The sequence below is a fragment of the Balearica regulorum genome, chromosome Z (assembly GCF_011004875.1).
Source record: "Balearica regulorum gibbericeps isolate bBalReg1 chromosome Z, bBalReg1.pri, whole genome shotgun sequence".
In the NCBI taxonomy this organism is placed as follows: domain Eukaryota; kingdom Metazoa; phylum Chordata; class Aves; order Gruiformes; family Gruidae; genus Balearica; species Balearica regulorum.
Window position 1 is genome coordinate 56,416,100 of NC_046220.1, and position 25,030 is coordinate 56,441,129.

Below are 25,030 nucleotides of genomic sequence, written 5' to 3' on the forward strand. Positions count from 1 at the left end.
GCTCATCATATTCGCTGCTCATCTCTTGCAGAAAGGACTTAGAAGTCCCTTCAAGAGGGTCATAAGTGCTATCAGGCCTTTCACTTGGTCTGGGGGGGCTGCCCGGTGGAAACTGGAGCAGCATCCTTTCTGGAAGAGTTCCTTTGTACAGCTGTCTTGCCTTGTAGCTCATGTACGCATGCCTGCAGGGTTGAAGTAGGCATCCCATCCCATTTCCTCATGTCTTCTCCATGGTCACGCAGATAAAACCACAGGACACCTCGTGGTGTGTATGCTCTATATCCCCTCTCCGGAGCAGAAGAACGCTTACTCCTAACAGCTGAAATACGGGTCTGTGGGGGTGGGGAGTACGATATATCCTCTTTGAGTTGCCGGATGTCCTGGGACAGTTTCTCCACAGCCGAGATGAGGGAGGAAGAAAGGCTCTCTTCATATTGCCGGAGTCAGCCAGCCACTTCATCCACTGTGGGTGCCTCTTCACTCTTCCAGTCAATTACTGCCAGTGAGTTGGACATACGATGATGGTGCACTTCGCACAAATTTTCGCCACATGGGTCAGGTACACTGGACTTCATCAGGGTCTGTGGGCAACTGTGCGTTGTCTGGATCATAATAAACCATTTCCCGCACAGCTAATTCCCTCAGATATTGGATACCTCTCTCCATAGTGGTCCCCTTGCCCGCCCGACATACGACATCTTCGCTGAAAGGATACCTTTCCCTCACACTTGACAGGAGTCGCCTCCAGAGGCTGAGGGCCTGCACCTTCTTCCCAATTGCCTTGTCAATGCCCCTTTCCCTAGACAAGGATCCCAGCTGCTTGGCCTCCCTGCCCTCCAGTTCCAGGCTAATGGCCCTGTTATCCCAGCAGCGGAGCAGCCAGGTAATGATGTGCTCCCCTGGAAGGCAGCTGAAGTCTTTCCGCATATCTCGCAGCTTACTCAGGGACAGAGATCGGGTGATCACTTTTGGTTCTGGCTGTTCTTCTTCTCGTGATGGCCCCGGTTCATCATCATCTCTCACTAAGCGAACCGATTTCTTTGTGTATTTCTTTTTGTGTATAGGGGCGACTGATACTGGTATGGGTTGATCTTTTGGCTCAGCTACAGTGCCTACTGCAGGGGTTTGGGTAGCTGCAGTGCCTGTTGCAGGGGCTTGGGCAGCTGCAGTGTCTGTTGCGGGGGCCTGGGCAGCTGCAGTGCCTGTGGGTCCGCTCTCTCCCTCTGGATGGTGCTGCCTACTGTCAAGCAGTGTTTGATAAATTGTGGCCAGGGCCCAGCACAGCGCAGTAAGTTGTGTCTCCTTAGAATCCCCGCAGCATTTTCCTTTTAAATATTCCACCATTTTATCAGGGTCTTGCAATTGTTCAGGAGTGAAGCTCCAAACCATTGGGGGTGAAAAGGTCTCTAGATACCCGCCCATACTCTCCCACATGCCATGCCAGCCCTGACCATTCAGTCTTGGGAATATCCCTGGGTAATATTCTTGAAACAATTTTTGCTAACCCTGAAGAGGAGTTGGAAAACGTTCAGGAGACCTAGCAATAGGAATATACTGGCCTGAACATTCCAAGGGCATTCAAAATTCTCAAAAATTGTCATGACCAACCAAAAGGGAAAAGAGGAGGTGAAAGAGTGGGAGAAGGTATCCCCCCCCGTCTTCCCCATAGATTGGGTCCAATTATTAATCAATTCTGAAAAATATTGACTGAGGTACAGGCCTGACCAAAATGCTATGTACAAGTACCAGCTCAGACTCATGACTGTCGATGATATCTTATCATAAGTCATTATCACACAATACAACAATAGGAGAACAGGAACCCTTCTCCCAGAGGTGATAAACAGCACCGCAGGGATTGCATAAACACAGGTTTACAAACCAGAGCCATGGGACCAAACAGAACATCATTATGACCAGTGACTGTTTCAATAACATCATAAATGCTTGTAACAACTTTGTTTTAACACACTTGGGTCAGACTTGTCCTTATCACAACCCCTCGTGCCCCACGTTGGGCGCCAAAAAGGCCTGACGTGGTTTAGGCCCAGCTGGAAGCTGAGCGCCACGCGGCCGCTCACTCAGTCCTTCCCCAGTGGGACGGGGAGGAGAACGGGAAAAAAAAAACAACGGCAAAAGCCTCGAGGATTGGGATAAGGGCAGTTTACTGGGACAGCAAGGGAGAGGGAAAAACAATCAACAACAGTGCTGATAACGAATATTAACAATGGGTGATAACAGCGAACAATTTACCAAACCAACGACCGACCGACTGACCGAACACTCAGCCCGTCCCAGAACCGCACTGAAAACTGCGCCGCGCCTCCCCTCCCCGACTAGCCCCCTTTTATGGTGAGCATGATGTCACATGGTATGGAATAGCCCCCGGCCAGCTTGGGTCACCTGTCCTCGCTCCTTGTGAAATTAACTCTATCCTTGCCAGAACCAGGGCAACACTTCCTTGTTTATATGCAGATCCTGGAAGTGACCCCACTGAAGCTCCATTTTGCTGATTTTAAATCCCTCCTTATGAGGTCAGACATCCTATTGGCAAAAATACCTTTGCCCTGCTTAGTGATGTGGATCCCATCTACCCCAAGCAGAGACAGATCTGCAAACAGGATCCCGTGGTCATAGAACCCCAAAACCCTGTGGCCAACAGCAGTTCCGCAGCCAATTATTGACATGTACCATTAGTGCTTTCCTCTTCACATCTTCTCCTTTCACCAGCACGGCTGAGAACACCATCTGGGCCCCCAGTTCCTTGACTACTTCCCTGCAGAGCTCTGTAGTCACTTTTGACACTGTCCAAGTTTCACCTAGCAGTATCATTTGTGTCCCCATGGAAGATCAGCAGGGTGTAGTAGTCAGAGTCAGACAAGCTACAGCTGTCCCTATACAATATCCTGGATCCAGACTCCTGGCAGGCAGCAAACCTCTCTAGCTGATAGCTCAGGTGAACATGTGCTGTCCCCTGCAGCAAGGAGTCACCCATTACAATTAATCACTGTTTCTTCCTGGTGGTATTGCATGGTTTAGGGTCAGGTGGACCAGATCCTTTGCTTGAAGGCACATGAAGCTTCTCTTCAACTTTGAGGGCAGTGAACCTATTCTGTAGTTGCAAGCCCTTAGGTGAGGTAGGAGGCTTTCTCTTTGTACTAGAAGTCACCAGCTTCCATCCTTTTCATTCTCCATAGGTTGCACTTACCTTAACATTAGAGGTAGACACTGCCATCTTCTCTACCACAGTTGGAGGTGGTGGCTTTTCAAGCTGTTGAGTCTCAGAGAAGATCCTGTTTATGTCCCTTTTCTCTTCCCTTATGCTGCACAGCCTGTTCACTTCCTCCTGTAACAACTCCTCTTGGCAGCACAGATCCTCCAAGACAACATACCTCCTGCAGGAAGAGAACGATCTGACCTGACATCAGAGAGAGACCCCAGGCACTGCCCTACTGCCTTAGGGGGCTGCATCCACACTTCAATCTGTGTCAAAGCCTCTACCCGAGCAGGGACAACTACTCCAACGCCTACTGGGGAGAGTGTTCTGTGGCATGTCCATACCATGTCTGAGGCAGTCACAGTGGTACAAATTAAACTGAGGCCCCCTTCTTTACAAACTACTGTACCTTTTGGTTGTACTCTGGTACATGTGGTCTAGGCCTGACTCTTGCAAGAGCCTCTCTGGAGCACCAGCTAAAAGGGTGCCTACCTGTGCATAACAGGCCGTTTCAACAAAGACTTCAGGCACCCTGGGTCAAGAGCAGACAATCATGCTCATTAGAAGCTGCTAGAGCTTCCTTGGGACCACACCCTTGTGGCGCCCTTTACCTCCTCCTTGCCTGACAGCAGCTCTCCAAAGCTGTAGATCTGAAGCCTCTATAAAGATGTAACACTGAGAACAATAAATAGTACATGTTACCCTACATAGAGATTTAAGAGTTTCTTACACTGACTGCTTACACCAATGGATACCACAGCAGTGTCTCACTCTGTGCCATTCAAAAGGGAAGAAATGCCAGTAACTCGATCACTTGCACCACATAGGAAGAATTTTTGGATTTACCTCAAGATGTTTCCAATGTCAGAGCAGCTGCAAACTTAATGGATTCATTTCCAAACCTGTTTAGTCAGTGAAGGCTGCTAACAAGTTGACAGCTGCAAAAGCAGTTGCTGCAGTGGTTAGCCACTCTTTGACCCTCTGAAGAGGCGGGGCAGGGATAACTCTACTAGACAACTGAACAAAGCCAGGTACTAGGCATTTATTTTTGGACTAGGAGAGCTAGGAGCTGCCAATGAGTCAGGATACCTGGGTTCCTCTTACTTTTTATGTAACTAAAGGAGCATCTGAGGGTTTTAGTGAGAAATCTCTAGCTAAATTGCAGATTCTGTTGTCCTCTCATGTTACTCTCCTCCTCCTTTAGACTAAAAAGGAAACTCTTACCTCTTTCCCCAACTGTTCAACACTTGATTTATGTCAAGTTTTCTGAGTTTTGCAATACATTTTTGCAGTACAACTGTGTCTTCAGGCTGGACATGTTCCCCGTCCTACTCTATCAAAGGGACTGTTTCACCTGCCAGAAGTGTCTTTCCCGTCTCAGGTATCTCAAACTTCTGCTACTGCATGTTAACACTATTTGTCCATGCAGGGATCCTTGTTCGTGCCACATCTAAGATGTAACTCAGTTTCTGCATAAAGAAAATTTAACATCACCTCTAACCTGTTCACACAAAGACAGCCTAGGCTTCAAGCCATTAAGTCTGTGCAGAGCTCCCATTCAAAATTAAGATTATCAGCATGTAGGGAGGGCTTTTCTGCTGTCTCACAGGTAGCTTGAAGCAGCAGAGAAACACCTTCTGTGAAAACAATGTTTTGAAACATCTACAGGTACACCATATGATCAGGGCATGGCTTAGGGGCAGACTTCAGATACTTGGCCAGGTAGGGCTTCTGGTCTTCTCCAGGGCTGTAGGCAACCACTTACAATGGAGGATGTGAACCAAATGTGAAAAACTTGTGCAGTATCAGCTGAGTGGTTGTTCCACAGTGGGAACTTTGAGTAAAGCATTGCCAAGTCTCAGATATCATGGTCACCAAAAGCTGTTTGTGAACACTCCTACTTGCAGGCTATTTGAATGTCAAAGGAAGAAAAATTAGGGACTTAATCTTTTTTGTGTATCAGCTATGGCATGATAATATATTAGTGGATCTGTTGTTCTAATGAGGAAAATTGTACTCAGATATTTTCTCAAGAAGCTCCTGAACTGCTGCGTAACTTCGTTTTATTGATACGATGACGGAACATTTTGTTTTCACCAAAAAATAAAGGGAGCTCTGAGAGAAATGGCTTTTAAATATCAGAGGTGTGCAAACAATCTAAAGGAGTATTTATGAAAGTGATTGGATTTCTGAATTCCATCTCTTGCACTGTTATGTTAATTGGGCTAACAGATACTAGCTTACGGCCCTGGACAAATAAGCAATTCTCTGTCCACACTTTTTTTTTTTCCAATCATACTTCCAGCCTAGTGAGAACACTTTATGCTGAAATTGGTGTTCACATTTGAAGCCCCTAAAATCTTCCATGCCACCCTAGTCACACCAACACTATGTACCATACAGGGCATCTTTTGTTGTGGCATATCATCTTGCCTCTATTTCACTAGTCCTTGTGGCATCCCTGCCAACGTCTTCTGGAGGCTGGCTGTTCCTGAGTCACTTTTTTCATACACAACCTGGGATACCCCTTTCAACCAGTCAGCTCTTGTATGTGGAGCCCTGACTAGCTTGAGAGAAAGTATAAGGAGGCATGGGTTTATATTTTACTCAGATAATACACCCTATTATTCAATTGGCCTGTAGGTCTGAATGTAGGTGAGCAATAGCTGTATGAAGAACTTACTGCCTGTTCAGCAATGGTGCAGCTGGGTGCAGCGCCTTCTGCTTCCAATGGGAGAGTGTATAGGGACACACTTGGGCAGGGACCAGATAGATAGTGTCATATACAGGAGCTGGAAAGGAACAAAGTGGCATGAAGCAACTCTGTTCATGTAGTACAAGCCACTGTATTCAGTGGATGTCATTGTGGACTTCTGCCCTGATGGCTGATTGAGAGATTGGAGTTGTGTAATGATGTAAGACTTTGGGCTGTGTTGGCAATTGGGACTCTGGGCAGAAAGGAAAACATAGTAGGCGGTGAAATCCAGATTGTTGGGTGGACAGTGCTGGTGTTGCTGTGGTTGTCTGTGGAGGTTGTGAGACAGGGTTTGATTCAAGAAATACATGGTCTTCTCTAACAAGTTTCCTATGTGGTGCAAGAAGCCCTTCTTCCTGGTATGCTCCCTGTTCCTGGTTTGGCAAGATGATCACCCAATTTGCTGTGGGAGTAGCAATGTATCTTGTGAAGCATCATGATAGGAACTTGCAAGATAAGTGCTAATGCAAGAAAACAGCTTTTTCTGTTCCTGCTAATCTTCCAGATGACTGCTTAAGTGCTACTCATTGGTAGCTCTCAAGGCAAAGACTTTAGTATTCACCTTAAGGTTACTGAGAGAGGCTGTAAATACAGCCAGGCTCAGCCAGGCTTTTAATCTGTAAATAATCATCCTTTCACTACCTGTATTGCCATTAATTGATGTGATCTCAACATAAAAAGCACTTTAATACACCTATTAACTGTGGAGTTTTTCAGCACTGACATGACTTATCTTTCAAGCTAAATATTGTTTGAAGTAAAGGGAAGATTGATATAGATGTCTCAGTTCAATACGCATTTGTCAGTTCAGTATATCTTGATGGTATCTTCATGGAAACGAAGCGCCAGCTCATGGTAATTACAACTGGGAAAAGGATGCAACACTTTTTCTGTTAGTCATTTATAGCCTCGGAATTCTGAGTGCTGCCTGAAGTTTTTGCATTTCACAACTGTGAGGCACATGATACTTGCCAGTGCAGCATTTCTGTTCTGAGAATCTAGAGTTAGGAACTGCATAGGTATTGCTTTTTGTTGGTTTGCACTAAGTAGCAACAAATTCAAAAATTCGATGTTGAGTTTCTTGGCATGATCTTGTGTAGAAGCCATTTCAAAGAACCACAAGTGGCTGAAGCTGGTCAGCACCTCTGGAGATCACCCTTACAGCAGGTTACTCACAGCCTTCTACAGACAGACAGACTACACAACCTCTCTATTCCAGAGTGTTTGACCACTGTCATGGTGAAAAACATTTTACGTATTTCTAGTCTGAACTTTCCATGCTCCAGCTTGTGTCTCTTGCTTTTCATCTATTGATGTGCACTTCTGAAAAGAATTTGGCTTTGCCTTCTCTGTATCCTTCCATGAGGAAGTTGAAGGTCAAAGAAAGCATAACCCCTGATGAAGACGTCTGGCAAACTGGTAACAATGAATGAGGAGAAGGCTGAGGTACTCAACAACTTTTTCCCTGAGTCTTCACTGGCATCCTCTATTCCCACACATCTTGAGTGGATGGACTGCAAGGCAGGGACTGGGGGAGCAAAGTCCCTACCACAATAAGTGAAGATCAGATTCATGACCACCTGAGGAACCTGAACATACGTAGGTCTATGGGACCTGACAAGATACATCCCAGGGTCCTCAGGGAACTGGCTGATGTAGTTGCCAAGTCACTCTCCACGATATTTGAAAAGTCATGGCAGTCAGGTGAAGTCTCCGGTGACTGGAAAAAGGGAAACATTGCACCCATTTTTAAAGAGGGAGGACCCTGGGAACTACTGATCTGTCAGCCTCACCTCTGTGCCTGGGAAGATCATGGAACAGATCTAGAAGCTGTGTTAAGGCACATAGAGGACAGGGAGGTAATTTGAGATAGCCAGCATGGCTGCACCAAGGGCAAGTCTTGCCTGACCAAACTAGTGGCCTTCTGTGATGGAGTGACTACATCAGTGGACAAGGGAAGAGCTACGGATGTCATCTGTCTGGACTTCTGTAAGGCCTTTGACATGGTGCTCCACAACATCCTTCTCTCTAAACTGGAGACATGGATTTGATGGATGGACCATTTGGTGGATAAGGAATTGGCTGGATGGTCACATCCAGAGAGTAGTGGTCAATGGCTTAGTGTCTGGATGGAGATCAGTGACAAGTGGTGTCCCTCAAGGGTCTGTATTGGGACCAGTACTGTTTAATATCTTCACCAATAACAGAGACAGTGGGATCAAGTGCACCCTCAGCAAGACTGCAGACGACACCAGGCTGAGTGGTATGTTTGACACACCTGAGGGAAGGCATGCCATCCAGAGGGACCTGGACAAGCTTGAGAAGTGGGCCCAGGTGAACCTCATGAGGTTCAACAAAGCCAAGTCCAAGGTCCTGCACATGGGTTGGGGCAACCCCCTGTATCAATACAGGCTGGGGGGATGAAGGAATTGAGAACAGCCCTGAGGACGACTTGGGGGTACTGGTGGATGAAAAGCTGGACATGAGCTGGCAATGTGTGCTCGCAGCCCAGAAAGCCAACTGTACCCTGGGCTGCATCAAAAGATGCATGGCCAGCAGGTCAAGGGAGGTGATTCTGCCCCTCTACTCTGCTCTCGTGAGACCCCACCTGGCGTACTGTGTCCAGCTCTGGGGTCCCCAGTACAAGAAAGACAGGGAGCTGTTGGAGCAGGTCTAGAGGGAGTGACACAAAAATGATGAGAGGGCTGGAGCACCTCTCCTATGAGGACAGACTGAGAGAGTTGGGGTTGTTCAGCCTGGAGAAGAGGAGGTTCTGGGGAGACCTTATTGCAGCCTTTCAGTGTTTGAAGGGGGCTTATAAGAAGTGGACAAACTTTTTAGTAGGGCTTTGTCATGGTTTTGCCCCAGCCAACAGCTAAGCACCACGCAGCTGCTTGCTCATTCCTCTCCCCCCCCACAGGGATGCGGAGGAGAATGGAAAAAAACCAAACCCATGAGTTGAGATAAACACAGTTTAATAGGATAACAAATGCAGATAATGATGATGATGATAATAACAACAACAACTACTAACAACAACAACAACAATAATACAAATGATGGACAAATGCAATTGCTCGCCACATGTGAAAGGAAAATAAAACAATCCAACACACATTCTGTTTTCCAGAAGTGAATCTGCCTCCCAGCTAGCTTCCCCAGTTTTGTATATAGGGAGCATGAAGTTATATGGTATGGAATATCCCTTTGGCCAGTCTGGATCAGCTGTCCTGGCTGTGTTCTCCCAGCTTCTTATGCACCTGGCAGACCATGAGAAGCTGAAAAGTCCTTGATTTAGTAGGACTAAAGTTTGTGTAGACACAACAACTACCTAGCAACAACTAAAAACATCAGTGTTATCAACATTATTCTCATACTAAATCCAAAACACAGCACTACACCAGGTGCTAGGAAGAAGAATTAACTCTATCTCAGCTGAAACCAGGACAGGCCTGTTACAATAGGAGAAGGGGCGATGGTTTTAAACTAAAAGAGGGTAGATTTAGACTAGATAGAAGGAATAATTTTTTTACAATGAGGGTGGTAAAACACGGGAACAGGTTTCCCAGAGAGGTTGTAGATGCCCCATCCCTGGAAACATTCAAGGTCAGGCTGGACAGGGCTCTGAGCAACCTGATCTAGTTGAATATGTCCCTGATCCTTGTAGGGGGGTTTGGACTTGATGACCTTTAAAGGTGCCTTCCAACCCAAACTATTCTATGATTCTATGATTTTGTGAAGTTGAAGAAGCAACTTATTTCCCCATATCTCCCATCCCTTTTCCAGGTAGACAGATGGCTGGGGACCTCTGCTGACCTTGCTCCAGTGTATCCATGTCTTCCCTATGTTGTTGGGGACCCAAAACTGGACGCAGCAATCTAGAGGTACCCCACAAATGCTGACTGAATAGCAGAGCAGGATAACTTCCCTGGATCTGCTGTCTGCGCCCTTACCAGTAGAGCCAAGGATGTGGCTGGCTTCTTTGCTGCAATGCTATTTCCCATATTATCAGCCCTAAGGCTGCATAGAGTAGTTGTGAAAAATAATCATTTACCGCAGTTTGTCTGGATCAGTGAGGAGCACAAATTCTGAACTATTAAAAGAGATTTTGCCTAAGAACACACATTGGAATTAATTTTGTGCTTTTGTTTAGAAATTGGGACTGGAAGTCTGTGTTATAACTCAATGTTTTCACCTTTGCTTTCTCTCCATTGACTTTTACAGGAAGGAACAGGTAGATGCTGTTGCTCTGTTAAAAATGCTCAAGAGAGATAAAAATATTCTTTATCCTGCACAAACTGTCCCTGTCTTGCAGCACAGCTACTAAAGAAATAATCCCAATAGGCAGACTGAATTGAATGTTGTGCGGTTGGTGGTTGTATCTCCCTGTGATAGTTGAGCCAGAGCCTGGTTACCAGGGGATCTCTGCATGCTGTAAACCTTGAAACCTAGAAAAACAAGTGGTTTCACAGAAATTATTCTTCAGAAACCTTTGTGTAGTTACAAGTGGTACTTATATGTCTAAAGGCTCCAGGGACCAGTGGGGAGGTCTCTACCACAGTGCCATATCAGAGTTGTCAGGAAGTCAGGGTATCACGGGCTGAATGTCAACAGTTTCTTATCCTGGTATGGGTAGGCAGAAGATGTGCACCATGATTAGCCTGGAGAAGCTGCAGCTCTGTCCAACATTTATTCTCAAAAGGGAGTCTGGAGCATGAATGGATCCTGCCTCAGGTCTGTCCTATAGAGGTCACTGCAAACCCACTTCTGAGACAACTGCAATGCTGTTTCACAATACCATCACACTAACACAGAATGCAGGCTGAAGGCTCTTTGTCTATAAACAGTATTTATACCTCGTGCCTTTTTGCACAGTGACAAAAAAAAAAAAGTCATATATTCTTCATAGGCAGATTCCATATAACTGTGAGAGCAAGACATCAGCAAACATTGCGTTTTGACTTATATTCTCTGAGCAAGGAAAAAAAAATTAGGACTTGAGGTCATTCTGCTTTTTAAAGATGGACCCTGAACTTGTAAGAGTAAGACTCGCATGATCTTGAATTTCTGATTTTCTCCTACCTTAAGCTGATCTGCAGTTTCAAAGATGTCTGTGACTTTTTTTTTGCATGATTTTTGGTTTTGATTTTGGTTTTATGTGGTTTATGTTACTAATTTCTTAGTTTAATTTGTAATTTTTAAAAGATTCAACATTTAAAAGATTCAACAGTTGGCCAGCTTCCAAAATACTTCATCAAAAGCAGAGAGAAAGGAGAGTAAAATGTCATTCTACTAAGCCCTGAGGTGTTGTGGTCTTTGAAGGGACAGGTTTTCAGGAGCTCCAGTAAGACCTGAGTGAAAAAATGTGATGCCAAGCTCTCAGTAAATAAGACTCAGTCTTATTTTACACTCATGTCTGGGTGTCCCTTTCTTACTTTCTTTACTTCCCAATATAATTAGGGCCTGTAGGACAGTCCTGACTCCATAAATATATTCCACGGAGTGAGGAACCCAAAGCAGCACAAATATACCCAGCAAAGGAAGGAGGCTGGCCGAAGAGGCATACAGCAGTTTTCCTCTCCCAGCCACTGTAACATCAGGTAGAGGAGCACCTATGAATGTATTCATGGCACAGCAACGAAAGTTAACGAGCATCTACTTGAGAAGTCAGGTTTTGATTTGTGCCAGTACACAAATGCATATGCTCTGAAAAATCATTAGCTTGAGGGAAGTCCTTCAGTTCACCCATGCTTTCTAGCTAGACTGCATTTCTTTTTGTATTTTCCTTCTTTTCTAGCATCTCTACCTTGTGAGGCACAGAAAATCATGGCTGCAATCAACTAAACATTTAAAACTTGCTCAATTTTAAATATTTTAATTTTTTCTATTGAAATAAAAAAAATTAAATTACTTCTTCAAGTTTTGAAAATGTTTCCCTGTAATAAGTAACATGCAGTGCTGTGAAAATTCCATAAAAAAAGAGCATATGAGCAATGCAATGCAACAAAAATGTTCTAAGTATTGCCAGTTTAATTGCCATTTAATCAGTATAGGCTTGCATTAGGCATTGATATTATTACTTTTGATTGGAATCTTGAGTGTGTATATGTGTATACATATATTCTCTATGTAGATATGGTACCTGTTCTTGAAAAAAAATAGCTTGTGCCAAAGCTCTGGGATGCTAATAGGAAAGAAAAAGGTGACACAATGGTTTTTAAAGATTATTAGTATTTCATTTTCCTGTTTCTCTGTGGTCAAGTTTTTCCACAATATGCGTATCCCTAGGCTATGCAACATTATGTGTTGTCAGAAAAAAAAAGAACCATTTTAGCACATATTACACTTTGCAGCTAACCCAGCAACAACAGGCAGTCTGAATTCAGCTGCACAAGAAATAATTTACATGAGTTTCTGAAAGTCACCATTCTGTCTTCATTAGAGGTGTAACAAGGAACCTAGAAAATGAAAGGTATGATCTCATTAAGTATCACAGCATTCCTCTGAAGAGCTTGGAAGATTTTTCTCCTAAAGCTAAAGTTCACACGATTTGCTTCTGTGATCCTTATATTGTAGAATATTTCTGACAATGTCATTTTTCCAAGTCAGCTCCATCTTACATCTATGAATGCCAGAGGTTTTTATGGAAATGCAAACCTCTTCAGTCAGAGAGCACAGAAAATTGGTAATTTATGCTTTGAATGCAGAGATTTTAAAAGGAAGCTTCAAGTGTCCTTACAGAAAAAATTAAATACATTAAAAAAACCCCTGCATATCAGGAGGATAAGAGTATGTTTTCAGCGATGTGGAGAAAATGGACAGAAATGTACCTAAAAGTCACTTATGCTTGTGGATTTGTATTGTCAGGCTCACAGAAGTTAGTGAAGTGTATAGGTATATCATAGAATAGAATTTTCTTAAAGACATGATAGAAAGTACAAAGTCAAGACACATTTTACTTGGGTTTTAGCATTAATTGGACAAGCCTAAGAAAGAATATTTATTTATAATGAGGATAACCTCGCCCTGCCCCTAAACCACCAAAAGTTTTTAAATTTTTCATCTACCAAATTGGATGATACAGCATCACTTTGGGTAAATGGTTCAATATCTGATTAATTAATTTCTTTTTAATGTGCTTTCCACGAGTATTTTATGAACTACATTAGTTTCTTGGGTGAAATCTTAAGGTACTATAGTGATGAAAGCTAACTACATCATCCAGGTATCTGTTATAGGGTATGAAGTACAATTCAACATTAAAAATCAGTGTTGAAGTGAGTGGGTACAGAAACAAGAGTGGGATAAAAATTGCAGTCATATGTGCATACCACAGAAGTGATTAATAAAATGTTTACTCTCCCAAACAAGAAAAGTGAGTTTCAACATTTCACTTATCAGCTGTTCAATCTTAAATTGCTGGGGCCTACAAAAGAAATCATTATTAATATCAGAAGATCTTACTGTAGGACAAACAAGCAGTAGTTCCACTTTATCGCAGCATTTTCTTCTAAGGTTTCTAGGTGGACTGTGAGAAATTTCCTTCTTTGCTTCTTACTTCACTCTCAATTAGCATCCTACCTATAATGGTATTTCTAGCAGTGTCAGTCATCAGTAGATTCTAGGGAATGGAATGGATGTCATGCCAGCTCTTGATAACTGAAACCTCTTACACTCTCTGAATGGAAATTAGGCTTCTTTGGTTTACTATAGTTTGGTCCACGTCAAACTCAATTTGACTTCAAATTCTGTTCAGGCATGAAGACTGAGGTTCCCAGGCAAATGTGGTCCCTCTGTTCTCTTCACCTATTTGTTGATGTACGTGATGTTCACGTCTTGTGATCCTGAACCCCAGAATATGAAATACCTAGTGAAAAATGTCAGTTAACTATTGATATCTGACTATGTTCACTCAACTGCATTGGTGTTATTAAGTCTTCTCCCTGATTAATTTTTTATGAGAGTTGGAAAATTTGTTCCACTCATCAGTCTTAGTTCCAGCTTCTTCTAGTGCACTGTAGGAACCTAGAACTCCCCTGCAATTAATTTTCATCTAATAATTTTAGTTTCTGACCTTAAAAAGTTACATGGTATCACCACATGCTGTTATACGAAGTGACTGCATTCTTCTGAAACAGTTCTGCATATGTGTTTGTACCATATATAATTGGGGTACGTTTTAGTTAAATGAACCTTGTTTACCAGCGACAGTTTAGTCTGTATAAGAACACTGGAGAATCAAACTCTGTTTCTTTGAGGAGGTAAGTAGAATGCATATATTTTTTAATATTTATTCCACAGACAGCTTCGTCTCCACCTGCCAGCTTACATTTAAAGATGTGAACCAAACATCCTTACACCTCTCGTCACATCACAGTGCAGGGCGAGTTGCTGGAGCTGCAAGGAGAGGAACTCATTTGTTGTAATGATCTTTAGATGCTGTTAGGAGATTTGGAAATCTTACCAATATGCTCTCAATAGTGTTAGTGTACTCTGAAGGGGAGGAGAAATATCTTGCTGTGTCTCCTGTCTAGCAAGTACAACCCACTACAAAAGTATTATTTACAAAATCTGTATATAAAAATGGGAAATAGAATTACATAGAAAACAAAGATCTGTGGCCCTGCTGTGTCATGATGGTGTCAGACAGCCCTCCTTGGTCTCATATGAGGAGTGGGTAAACGCAACCTGTGACTTGTGATTGGAAAGATGAAGAAAAAGAACCTGGCCCCAGAACTGACACACATAATGCCTGATTTGTTCCTCCAGATCCCACCTGCTCGGCTGCACCTTCATACTAAATACAAAGAGATATCAGCGCTGAAATGCTGGGCCATGGACGGTGGGACCCTTGCAGAGCTCCTTCTTGCCAGGGAGTCAGTCTAAGCTGAAATGGGGGAGGTGCAAGACTTACTTTTGCAGCTAAACCAGGAAAACCCAGTTCTATGATATTTGAATATATTAGTGTCAGAACAAGATGCCCGTTATATATTATATTATTCAAGATGCAATCCACTGATTACTTTTTTTGTCATGTCACTGTAATTACTGAAAATATTGTTCTCAGTTACACAGTATCTATGAAAATAGAATAGATATGAAATGGAAGATCTGAGGAAAAAGTTAAATAATGAGACTAAAATGGTTAATTAGCAAGGTTGTTTTATCAGTTGCTACAAAAACATCTTGAAAAAGCTTCTGCATATATGTTTGCATCTGACAAATGAAAATTCAAACTTAGGTTCATTCTAGTCAGTATGCCTGAGGCATCAAGAGACAAACCCTTCTAGTTCTGTAAGTTTGCTGTAACCAAATATCATTGTATTCCAGCTACACTATTTTCAAAGGTGATCTTATCCTCCAGTTAAACTGACTGCCATGGTTTCCGAGGTACTGAGGTCCAAAACATTTTTTTAGTCTTTCTACAGAAATGCAACAAAATTAATTTGTTTTATAATCTTTCTACCTAGTTTTCTCTCCAAAGACCTCACTAGTGCTGCTGCTGGTATGCAGAAGAGAGATGCGGAAAACTAAAACCAGCTGTATCCTCAGGTGGTTATGTTCCTTGTTCTCTACTCCCTCTGCTACAATGGCTTTCCTCTGCCCCTGAAGGAAATAGTTTGACTTTGCATAAATTATACTTCACTGCCCAGAGAGTCATTCCCTTACTCAAAAAGCCCTCCAAAAATACCAGTAAACTAAATAATCTCTTCATGCAGTTTCTCTCTCCCCATTGAATGAGCTCTTTTCAGACAGCTTTAGCCACTCACCATCTCCTTTCAGGCACTCAGAAAGATGGTCTCTCTCTAGGACAAAGGAGACAAGGATTTATATGAGCAGGTGTCTTTTCCAGCAAGCCTGGTAGTTAACACTCTTTTGGACAACAAACCCAATGGCATAATGCAAACAGAATCAGGCTAGAAAGAGACTGGAGCGGAACTGTTGGAGAATGTGTCATTCCAACAGCCTATGAGGGGCAAGGAGACAGAGAAAAAGGAGAAAGAGAGCATATTTTTTTCTCAAAAAATGTTTGGAAAAATGCTTCTGTGTTTGACAGTTTGTAGACTAAAGCCTTAATTTAAAGGGTCATTGTACCCTCATATAGCATGCGACTATTCATTTGCTCGAAAGGTAACTAAAAGATTTTACTGAACTAAGAAAATTTAACTGGGACTGAAGTGACAAACCCCATTTTTTCCCTCAGGTCTTGGCTGGGTGACAGAATAAGTTCACAGATGTTGCTGTGGATTCTGACACAGTGAACTTTAATGTACACTTTTCTGAATCCACTACCTCCATTAGATACATGCTTTTAGCTAGAGGAGAGAAAATTTGCAATACAGAAAAACTAATGTAATTAATAAAGAGTAGAAGTTTTCTAAAGGACTAAGGCCATCATCAAGATGTGTGGAATGAGCATGGGCTCATACTAACAGGTATGCAATGGTGTTACCCACTAAGAAAACTTCGGATGTACCCACTTTTAATATGCTTATTGGCCTTCTCTGGTTTATTTTACATAAACTTCACTTGCTTCTTCACCATATCAAAAATGAAAGATGATCTTTAGAGGTGGATTGCAGTCTCTAATGTTAACTTTGCTAATATGAGATCTTCCTTGTCCTCTTTGCTCCCTGCTCAGATACTTTTCAGAGAGGTTCAACCACAACAGCAAAAACTCTTATACTGTGTGTAAAGGCTGCCTTTACCTTCTGGTTTAGGCCATGAGTTCTCAAGGTAGTACACTGCTGGGATCCATCACTTTTTTCAACTAAAGGACTGAAGCAATTTGCTTCCCATAGATATGAGTGATTCAATACATACACTAGATTTTTTTAATGGCTGTCAGATTTGGTTTCCAACAACATCATCAGTGTTTTTTTTAAACGAATTTATTAAAGCAAATTCATTGTTCATAGTTGCTTTGGTAGATTTTAATTACAATTTTGACAATTTTCTTTTTTTTTTTTTAATAAGCCTTTTTTGTTGGCTAAACCTGTATTACTCATTTGCAATGTGAGTCTACCACTATCATTACAGTGGCTACTGTGTCAGTCCAGGGATAATCCTTGAAATTTTCAGTGATGAGTTCCAATTAAAATATAATTGCATAGAAAATTCTGGCATATGGTACCAACAAAAAGACAGTAAGCAAAATGGATATTTTAACTCATTGGGCTCACAAGTAAATTCTGTGTTTTCACATGGTAAAGACTCCTTTCTTCAGCTGTCAGTTCTTTTAATATGCTTTTTAAAGTGAGGCACAGCATACAAATACTTTTAAATATGCTATATATAGTAATTTTATTTAGAAGTGAGTCACTGCCTAAGCATCCATACACTTTGAAACAAAAAGACTGGAAAGCAGTGTAACCTTGTAAGAAAGCCTGAAGCCTCAACATCTCCGCTATGTTTTCTGGGTGTGTAAAGAACATACAATGTCTTCTTATCAACTTCACAGTCACATTAATTTGATGTAGTATGAGTGAATGGCAAAGGAGCTTTAGCTCAGAAAAGCTTATTCAGCTAAGGAGAGCAAGGCTGGCCTTGAGGAGCCCAGTGATCTGAGCACACTGTGATGCATCCCCCCTCCTCAACCCTCCACTTAATAGCTCTTGCAGCGCAGCAGGGATACAGGCTCCCCTGCTCCTTAGAAGAAGCAATCAGGACAGCCACGGTGCCACTCTCATTCTTAGAGAGCTGGGATGAACATCTTTTCTAAGTACTGGACTGATCTTGGTTTGCATGAAGGACTTGAGCCTGCTGCACTCTTCCAGTGCTCATGCATGACAGGTAGGCTTCTCTGCTCAGAGACTTCTCTGCTGACAGGTTGTCCTGTCACAAGGTCTGCATGTTCACGCCTATTAGAGTAACAGGGCAATTTCCTGCTCTCTGAGCCTGGCTTTTCAGCTGCTTATCTTTACCTCATTTACACTCTCAATTCCCCAGAGGGGAATAAAACCCACCCAAACTGAAATAATCAACATGTTTCAATTATCAAGCCATACCCTCCATGTGTAGGAAATTCCTCCAGAGCAATGTGTACTTTTTGTGGCATGTCCTTCTGGGCTGATCATCATCCTGGGAGCTAAATATTCCAGGGCCTTTCTGAGTCAGGAGATGGAGGTAGCAGATGTGCCTGAATATTTTCCTTCCAACTCTTCTTTATTCCCATTTCTAGTCCTCTGGCATTTGCAAGCAGGATCCCCTATAATAGAGAAGAGCTCCCGCCTTCACACCACAATTCATGTGTTCAGGAAAGTGCCATCAGGCATCAAGCCACTTCATCCTCTTTCCCACTCCTAAGGTACCGTCCCCCTTGTTGACCTGCTCCTCTGCTGTGCCATACAGTTTCCCCCACACCCCACAGACAGGTGCCACGGCAGGCCTCCTTACAACCTCGGTACAATCCCCCACGCAGGCCCTATAAAGCCCGCCTGCAGCTCCTAGAGAGCTCCTAAACATCCCCCCCTCCATCCCGTGTGCAGCCCCGGAGCTCCCCTCGCCGCCCTTACAGGGTCCCCTATGCATACAGCCACCTCCAGCCTCTGTGCAACCCCAGGCCCCCCAGTCCGTACAGTGCCACACCCTCCAGCGCCTATGGAGCCCCCCAGCTTCCCCCCAGCCATCTTTCAGCCTCTACAGAGCCAACCCATCAAGTCCACTCCACTGCCTGCACAACCCCCAGTACCCCCAGCCTCTAGGGAGCCGCTCCCCCCAGCCCCGCGGAGCAAGGCAGCCCGGCGGGGCGCGCCGACGGCGAGACGTCCTCGCTCCCCCCTCACGGCACAGCAAGCGCCGTTCCGCGGGGAAAGGCGGCCCCACTGCGACGGGTAGCCCAGCATAGCTGCGGGGGCCAGCTCGCCGCTTCGGCCGGCCGCGGCAAGGGTTAACGGCGGGGCCAGCGGGCACATGACAGCCGCGGGGCACGGGCACGGCCCGGCGCGGCGCGGGGCGGCCCGGCAGGGCTCTGCGCGGAGCTGCAGGCTGCCGGCGGTGTAGCGCCGGCCCGGAGGCGGCGGTGGGGGCCGCAGGAGGTGAGTGCCGCCGGGCGTGTGCGGCGGCTTCGCGCCCCGTACCGACTGCCCCCGTGTGTGTGTGTGCGGGGGGGTGGGTGGGGGTGGCTCGGTCCCTCCACTGCTCCTGCTCCCGCGAGCAGTCCCGTGCCCCCCGCCGCCGGCCCGGATGGGGTGAGGGTGAGTCGGCGGCTCCCGGCCTCCGTGTCAGAGCGGGGAGGGGAGGAGGAGAAGAAAAAGCAAAACAAACCCTCTTGTGGTGAAGTTACTTCGCAGTTACTCACCTCGCCGACAAGTCTGCCGCGGAGATGAGGACGCAGCGCTGTCTGGGAGGACGGGACAGACACCCGCCCGGGAGATTTGTCATCCCGCAGATGAATAAGCGGAGATAGGTACCCGCAGGGGAAGGCTGCGGAGCGGAGAGCGTGCCCGCCGGCTGCCCCTCTGGCGGCAGGAGCACGGCGGGGCAGCGCGGGCAGCGTGAGCGGTGCGGGAAGCGCGGAGGGCGGTGCGGGCAGCGGAAGGGGAGAGCAGGCAGCGCGGAGGGCAGCGCGGGCGCGGAGCCCGCGGTCGGCTGAGGTGCCGGCCAGAGCGATGCGCCGCCTGCGGGGCTGCCTTGCGGGGGCCCATGGTCCCCATGGCGAGTAGTGCATTGCCTGGGGCTTGCCGTCATCCAGGCAGTGTCCTCGCGGGCACATAAACCAGACATGTCGTGCCTAGTAAGGTGACAGCTCTGCTTCATCTGCGGGCCTGTGTGTTGCTAGTAACTCCTGCCTCTTAAACTTGAAATTCATGGCTTTCAGCTGTGTTCTCCTGTCTCGAGACCCCAGTTACCTTTTTGACTTGCTTGAAGCTGCTCATGGTTTAGCTGTGAGGTCAGTAGGATGAGCCATGGATGTGATAAGGGTGGTGGTAGGTATCTCCTGGGCCATCTGCCCAGCAGCATGTGTGGTTGCCCACACTGCCCCACAAGTGGCAGTTACACCAAGGGCACTAGGGCAAGTACCCATGGCCCTGTGCCTCTGCCGCTGCATTGCCACCAGCTCACATGGGGACGCTGTTGGTGGTTTCCCATGTCCTGCTTGCACTGAAGCTCTCACCATTGCTGACGCTGCGACATTAGCAATTGTGGCTGCACTGCTGGAAAGTCCAAAGTCACTATAGGCAAAGCTAGCACGGCAACAGCGTGAGTAAAAGGTCCACAAGGCAGGGTTTGCAGGAGCCTTTGGTTACCGGGTAAGGATGCTGCAGCTATTGACAGCATGTCAGAAGGCATGCCTCCGACTCTGGTACTCAGTGCTGCCAGATTTTGTATTGGGTTTTCCTGAAGTTTGTAGCTAGCCTTAATGAGAGTAATGTTGCTCCTGGAAAGCTCTTGCTGTTCTGTTACAGCAACTGCTTGCAGTGCAGCTCTGACACTTACGGTCCTAACAGAAAAATCTTAGGAGATCTTAATTACTATAATAAAAACCTGAGAAGCTTTTTCTGGCAGAATGGTAAAAATGCTCGGTCCTAGCTACACTAGGATATACATCATCCTGTCCACTGATAACGGCTGCCCTTTTGATGGCAGTTACAGCAGTATCGGTGATTGTGCTCTGCTCTGTGTTTGTACAGTCCCTTGCACAAAGGCATTCCTTTCTGTGACTAATCTTCCTAGGAATTATAGTGATGCAAGTAATAAGTAATTAGTATATTTCATTACACTAGCTCTGAGAAACTCAATCATGTTTGGGGGCTGGTTGGCTCACAGTGCTTTAGATGACCTCCTTTAGCTTTCATTTGCCTTGCTTGTTGATGTTATATCAAGAAGGCATTCTGCTGATGTTTGAGAACTAGAAACTCTCAGACTGTGTGACCCTTTTCTAGTTTTCCTTGGCTGACCACCTGGGCCTATGAAAAATGTGATATTATCAGAGTACTGCAGTTTGGAATGAAGCCCCCTGTGGTAGTCCAAGAGTACAATTGTCAAGAAACAGATACAAATGACTAAAACAGTGGATGCTAATGTGATGTATTTATTATTCTCAGTGCATGACTTCTGAGATGCTGGCTGCCATAGAGGGAGGGGAAGAGATTCTTTATAAATTAAGTGGAAAGCCTATTTTGTAGTTCCAGTTTTGAAGTCACATTGTCTTCCTTTGTTGCAGCTGTGATTCTTAACGTACGTATTGTTCAGAGCCTAATTTCAAGCTCTCAGTTATTTTTTTTCCTAGTTAAATCTCTGTGTGGTTTTCCTTTCCAGGAAGAATTTATTACCATGCTTTGGTCTGTGAACTATAGCCAGATAACTGTACAAAAGCTGTAACACCAGCACTTCCTACGTGTGTGTGCTTTTTAGAAAATGAGATGTGAAGTTGGTGGCTTACACCTATGTTAGGGTATGTCCTTGTCACAAGCAGTTGTGAGACAGAAAAACCTGAGGAGCCTCCAAGGTCCCAGAGTCAGTGTAGACACTGAGTGGTCAGTGAGGCTGAGATGAGGCAACCCTACAGCTTTTGGTCGCTGTCCTTTTCCCCGGTCCATCCCAGGCCTTGAGTCCATCCAGACTGAGTCATCAGGGGTGTGATGTCAGGGGAGGCAGTGACTTCTGAGTGTTTCACTGTGGTGCCACTGACAGGTGATGCTCCAAATACCATGGCCACGCAAGGAGGGAAGGACTGGTAGGGGAGAACAGAGCTTAAAGGGGAGGTAGCCCCTTTGGGTGACTTTGTGGTAGCTCAGCCCTGGTAGGAAGTAAATGTTTTCCTGGACTTGTGCTAAGGAGATTGTGGAGGGGGACGTGGAGAGAGGCTTGGCTGTCCCTGGTTGTGGTGGGGATGAGGGAAGTCTCTCACAGTCTTGGAGCACACAGTCCCAAGGGAGGAACAGTTCATGTTTGCTTTCTGCAGTGTTTGGTAGCTGTTGTAGAGGTGAGGTGTCTCCAGTGGAAGAATAGAAAGGAGGTGCGTTATCTTTCAGTCTTCTCCTTTGATTTGGTATATACCCAGTGTGTGAAGTACCAGTGTCTGATAACTACTTTTATGAAAATGTGTCCTGAGCTGGATTTATTACAATTCCTTAAACTGATCTCTGCAGTGGAGTAATTCAGCTTTTATTGAAGTTGAAATGTATCTTACCTCTTATTTCAGTGGGTGAAGCAGTAAGGCAACTGTGATTACTTTTCAAAACTGCATTGTGAAAGTAGACTATATGGCATACTGTGCTGCAGGCACAGATTTGTGAATTCTTCTCTTGTTTTGCTTTCTGAAGGATTAGTGTTCGGATTTTCCAGGGCTTCAGCTTGAATTTAAATTTTACTACATGGCTTTCTGAAAGTGAATTTATGAATCATTGTTATGGATTTTGAGTAATTATGTTGTCATGCTGTTATTGATAGATGCAGAGTCATAGAGCTTTGAGAAATGTCAGCTTTAAAAAAAAAAAGAGACTTTAGAAGCAGTGCACATAATTGTATTTCCTTTAACATCTGCGGGATCATGAAAAGGTCGCTACAATATCTCACTGATGGACAGAAATATTTCATTAAAAGGTGGCAAGTGCTTGTGTTCCTTTGGTAGAACAAAAGAATTTGTCAGCACAGCCATTCAGTCTCAGGACAGTATTATTTTCTGCAGGGTTTTTTTGTGTTTTAACTTAGTACATTAAGCTTCAAACCTATTCAGGATTTCTAAGCTTATTTCTAAATAAGCTGTTGTATTTGGTGCTGTATTACTACAATTTCCAAGATGATTTCAGTTAGAAATTTATCATGTCTTTCTACTATTTCTACAGGTAGCCATAATTGGGAGCTATTTATGGATCTGATGCAAAAGTCAGTTAGACTTTTAGAATATAATTCATGTCCAATTGCCATTTAGTTAGTTATATATGCTCTAATGCACCTCTAGGTAATCTGTTGTTTTGGTTTGGATCAGTTTGGCCACTCTGACTTCGATATGAGAAGGTCTTGACATCATGATGGAAGTTGATGCTAAACTAATCTAATTAATGAAAAGCCACTCATGAACAGGTAAATAATATTGAAAAGACCACAAAATAATAATAAAAAAAAATGGGAAAAGTTACGCTCTCCAAGGTGCTTTAATATTTTAAAGAAAGGAAGTGCTGATTTGCATGTTAATGTAATGTTATACATTTTCATTATAGAATCATGAAGGAGACTAGTAGAAGAAAGTAGAGAAATTACTTCACTTGTTTCATCTTTCAGAAAAAACGTTGTTTTGTTTGTACTTTCAGGTCATTCAGTTCAAAATACAGCTTACTAGGACGAAGAAAGAAATTAAGGGGCCCAGAGGCCTTTCTTCAAGTGTAAAAAAAAAAAAGTCAGCAGTAGACAATGATAAAATTGAGACAATGATAACATAGAACACTGTTATCCACTGTAAGATGTATTATTGCTGGAGAAGAATAGCAAAGGAGACCAACGTACTAACCACACAAGTTGTATATTGACCTGGGTTTTATATGGCTGGTGCGTCTGTGTAAGATATGTAGAAATATTCTTCTGTTGATTAAAATAAAGGTGCTTTTGCTGAGTAAAGCTCATACATTTGTCATGAATACTCTTTTCTTGATTATATTAGTACTTTAAAAATGTAGTTTAAATGTTCTTGCAGACAAGAATTACAAGCGAGAATGACTTTTATTTGTAGCCAGTTTACACTGACATGGTGTATAGCCTTGCCAGCAAAACAACTGCCTTTGTTTCTATGTCCTTTTCTAGGATCTAGTCACCTGTGTTAGAGAAAGGTACATTCTGCTTTTAAAACAAACTAAGAATTTAAGAACATTCAGCTCTCCCTGTACTTGGTTGAATTGCAGAGAGTGATTTATGCTTCAGGCGGCATGAAAATAAATAATATTGCTTTTAATTGGTGTGCTTTACAATTTTTATTCCCATAATATAGAAATATAACAATGAAAAATAGTATGTAGAATAAATCTTGTATGACCATTTAAGTTTGGTTAGGGAATATGTCTCTTACTAATGTCAGTAGGGATTTTGCTCTTGCCTTTGAAGATAATATGCTTAGGCCTTTCATTATTAGTGAGTTTTAACTGGAGAGTGTGTGTGACTATCTATGAATATATGTCTATACAAACACTTAGATGGCTTTTGCTGTAATGTGAAAGTGTGCTATGAATGCAATTTTGCAAAATGACCAGGGATGTTTTGGATTGGGTTTTTTTTTTTTCACCTTTCACAGATGGAGAAAATTGAGACACTGCAGAATCATTGTAAGCCAAGGGTTAAGTGTGAAATTGAAATTCAATCATGAATATACTGGTTATAATCTCATTGGCTTCAGTGTGGAAAATCTCATGTGCTGAAAGTAAAAGTTATAGTTCAGTGTTTTGGTGGAGCAAGATCATAATACTTAATTAAAATCTTAATGTATACATGAATGAAAACCATAATTGAAGCTGTGCTTCAGTTTTATTTCTGTAAACTTAATTTGTTTGTCTGAACAAGTTAATTAAGCACTGAGTCTATGATTGAGCAAACTACTTAAACATGTGCTTAACGTTAAACACATGAACCTAGTGATGAAAGTTGGGCATGTGCTGTTCAGCTGAGTTAGGGCTGAAATGACCCCATCTGTGTGATATCTTAGCACAGTGATTTACACTGACAAGTGCAGCTTTTGCCTACAAATCTTTTTTATGTCAGGAAATGTTTAGATGTAGTTGATTCTGCCTTGGGGTAGGGTGTAACTGAGATGATCTCTCAAACTCCTTACCAGTCTTGTCTTCTAAGATTTAAATAACAGGAAAACGTAAGTGACAAAAAGTCAGAGTTCAAAATTATTGGTATAATTTGAAAGATGTACTTGAAAATTTGCGACTGTGTAGCATTACATTTAAATTATGGCATATCTATAGGCTTACAATAAGCATCTACTTTTGAAGTGATTGTAGTTATGTTTATGAATACTTCTGTGCTGTGCTTTTTTGCAATGCTTTTCTATTGTGAAGTGCCACAGAGTTTGAAAGACCATAGAGGTATTTCTATGGTTTTGCAGTTCCCTCTTCATTTTT

The 25,030-nt window shown here is 43.6% G+C and overlaps 1 protein-coding gene and 1 long non-coding RNA gene across 3 annotated transcripts in view; one reads left to right on the plus strand and one right to left on the minus strand.

The window, feature by feature from the left end:
* Positions 1 to 11,913: 11,913 nt before the first annotated feature.
* Positions 11,914 to 19,197, minus strand: LOC142599587 (uncharacterized). 2 transcript variants are annotated; one of them, XR_012833156.1, is made up of 4 exons: positions 19,052 to 19,197; positions 17,981 to 18,180; positions 15,743 to 15,778; positions 11,914 to 14,369 (listed from the first exon to the last, which is right to left on the minus strand). It is a non-coding gene; the product is annotated as an uncharacterized LOC142599587 (long non-coding RNA). The 2 variants fall into 2 exon arrangements; XR_012833157.1 differs by lacking the exon at positions 15,743 to 15,778.
* Positions 19,158 to 25,030, plus strand: part of GLIS3 (GLIS family zinc finger 3) — a 188,432-nt gene continuing 182,559 nt past the window's right edge. Inside the window, exon 1 of the mRNA XM_075741031.1 lies at positions 19,158 to 19,380. The gene's annotated coding sequence lies outside the window, so the exon portion shown is untranslated. The remainder of the gene's footprint in view (positions 19,381 to 25,030) is intronic.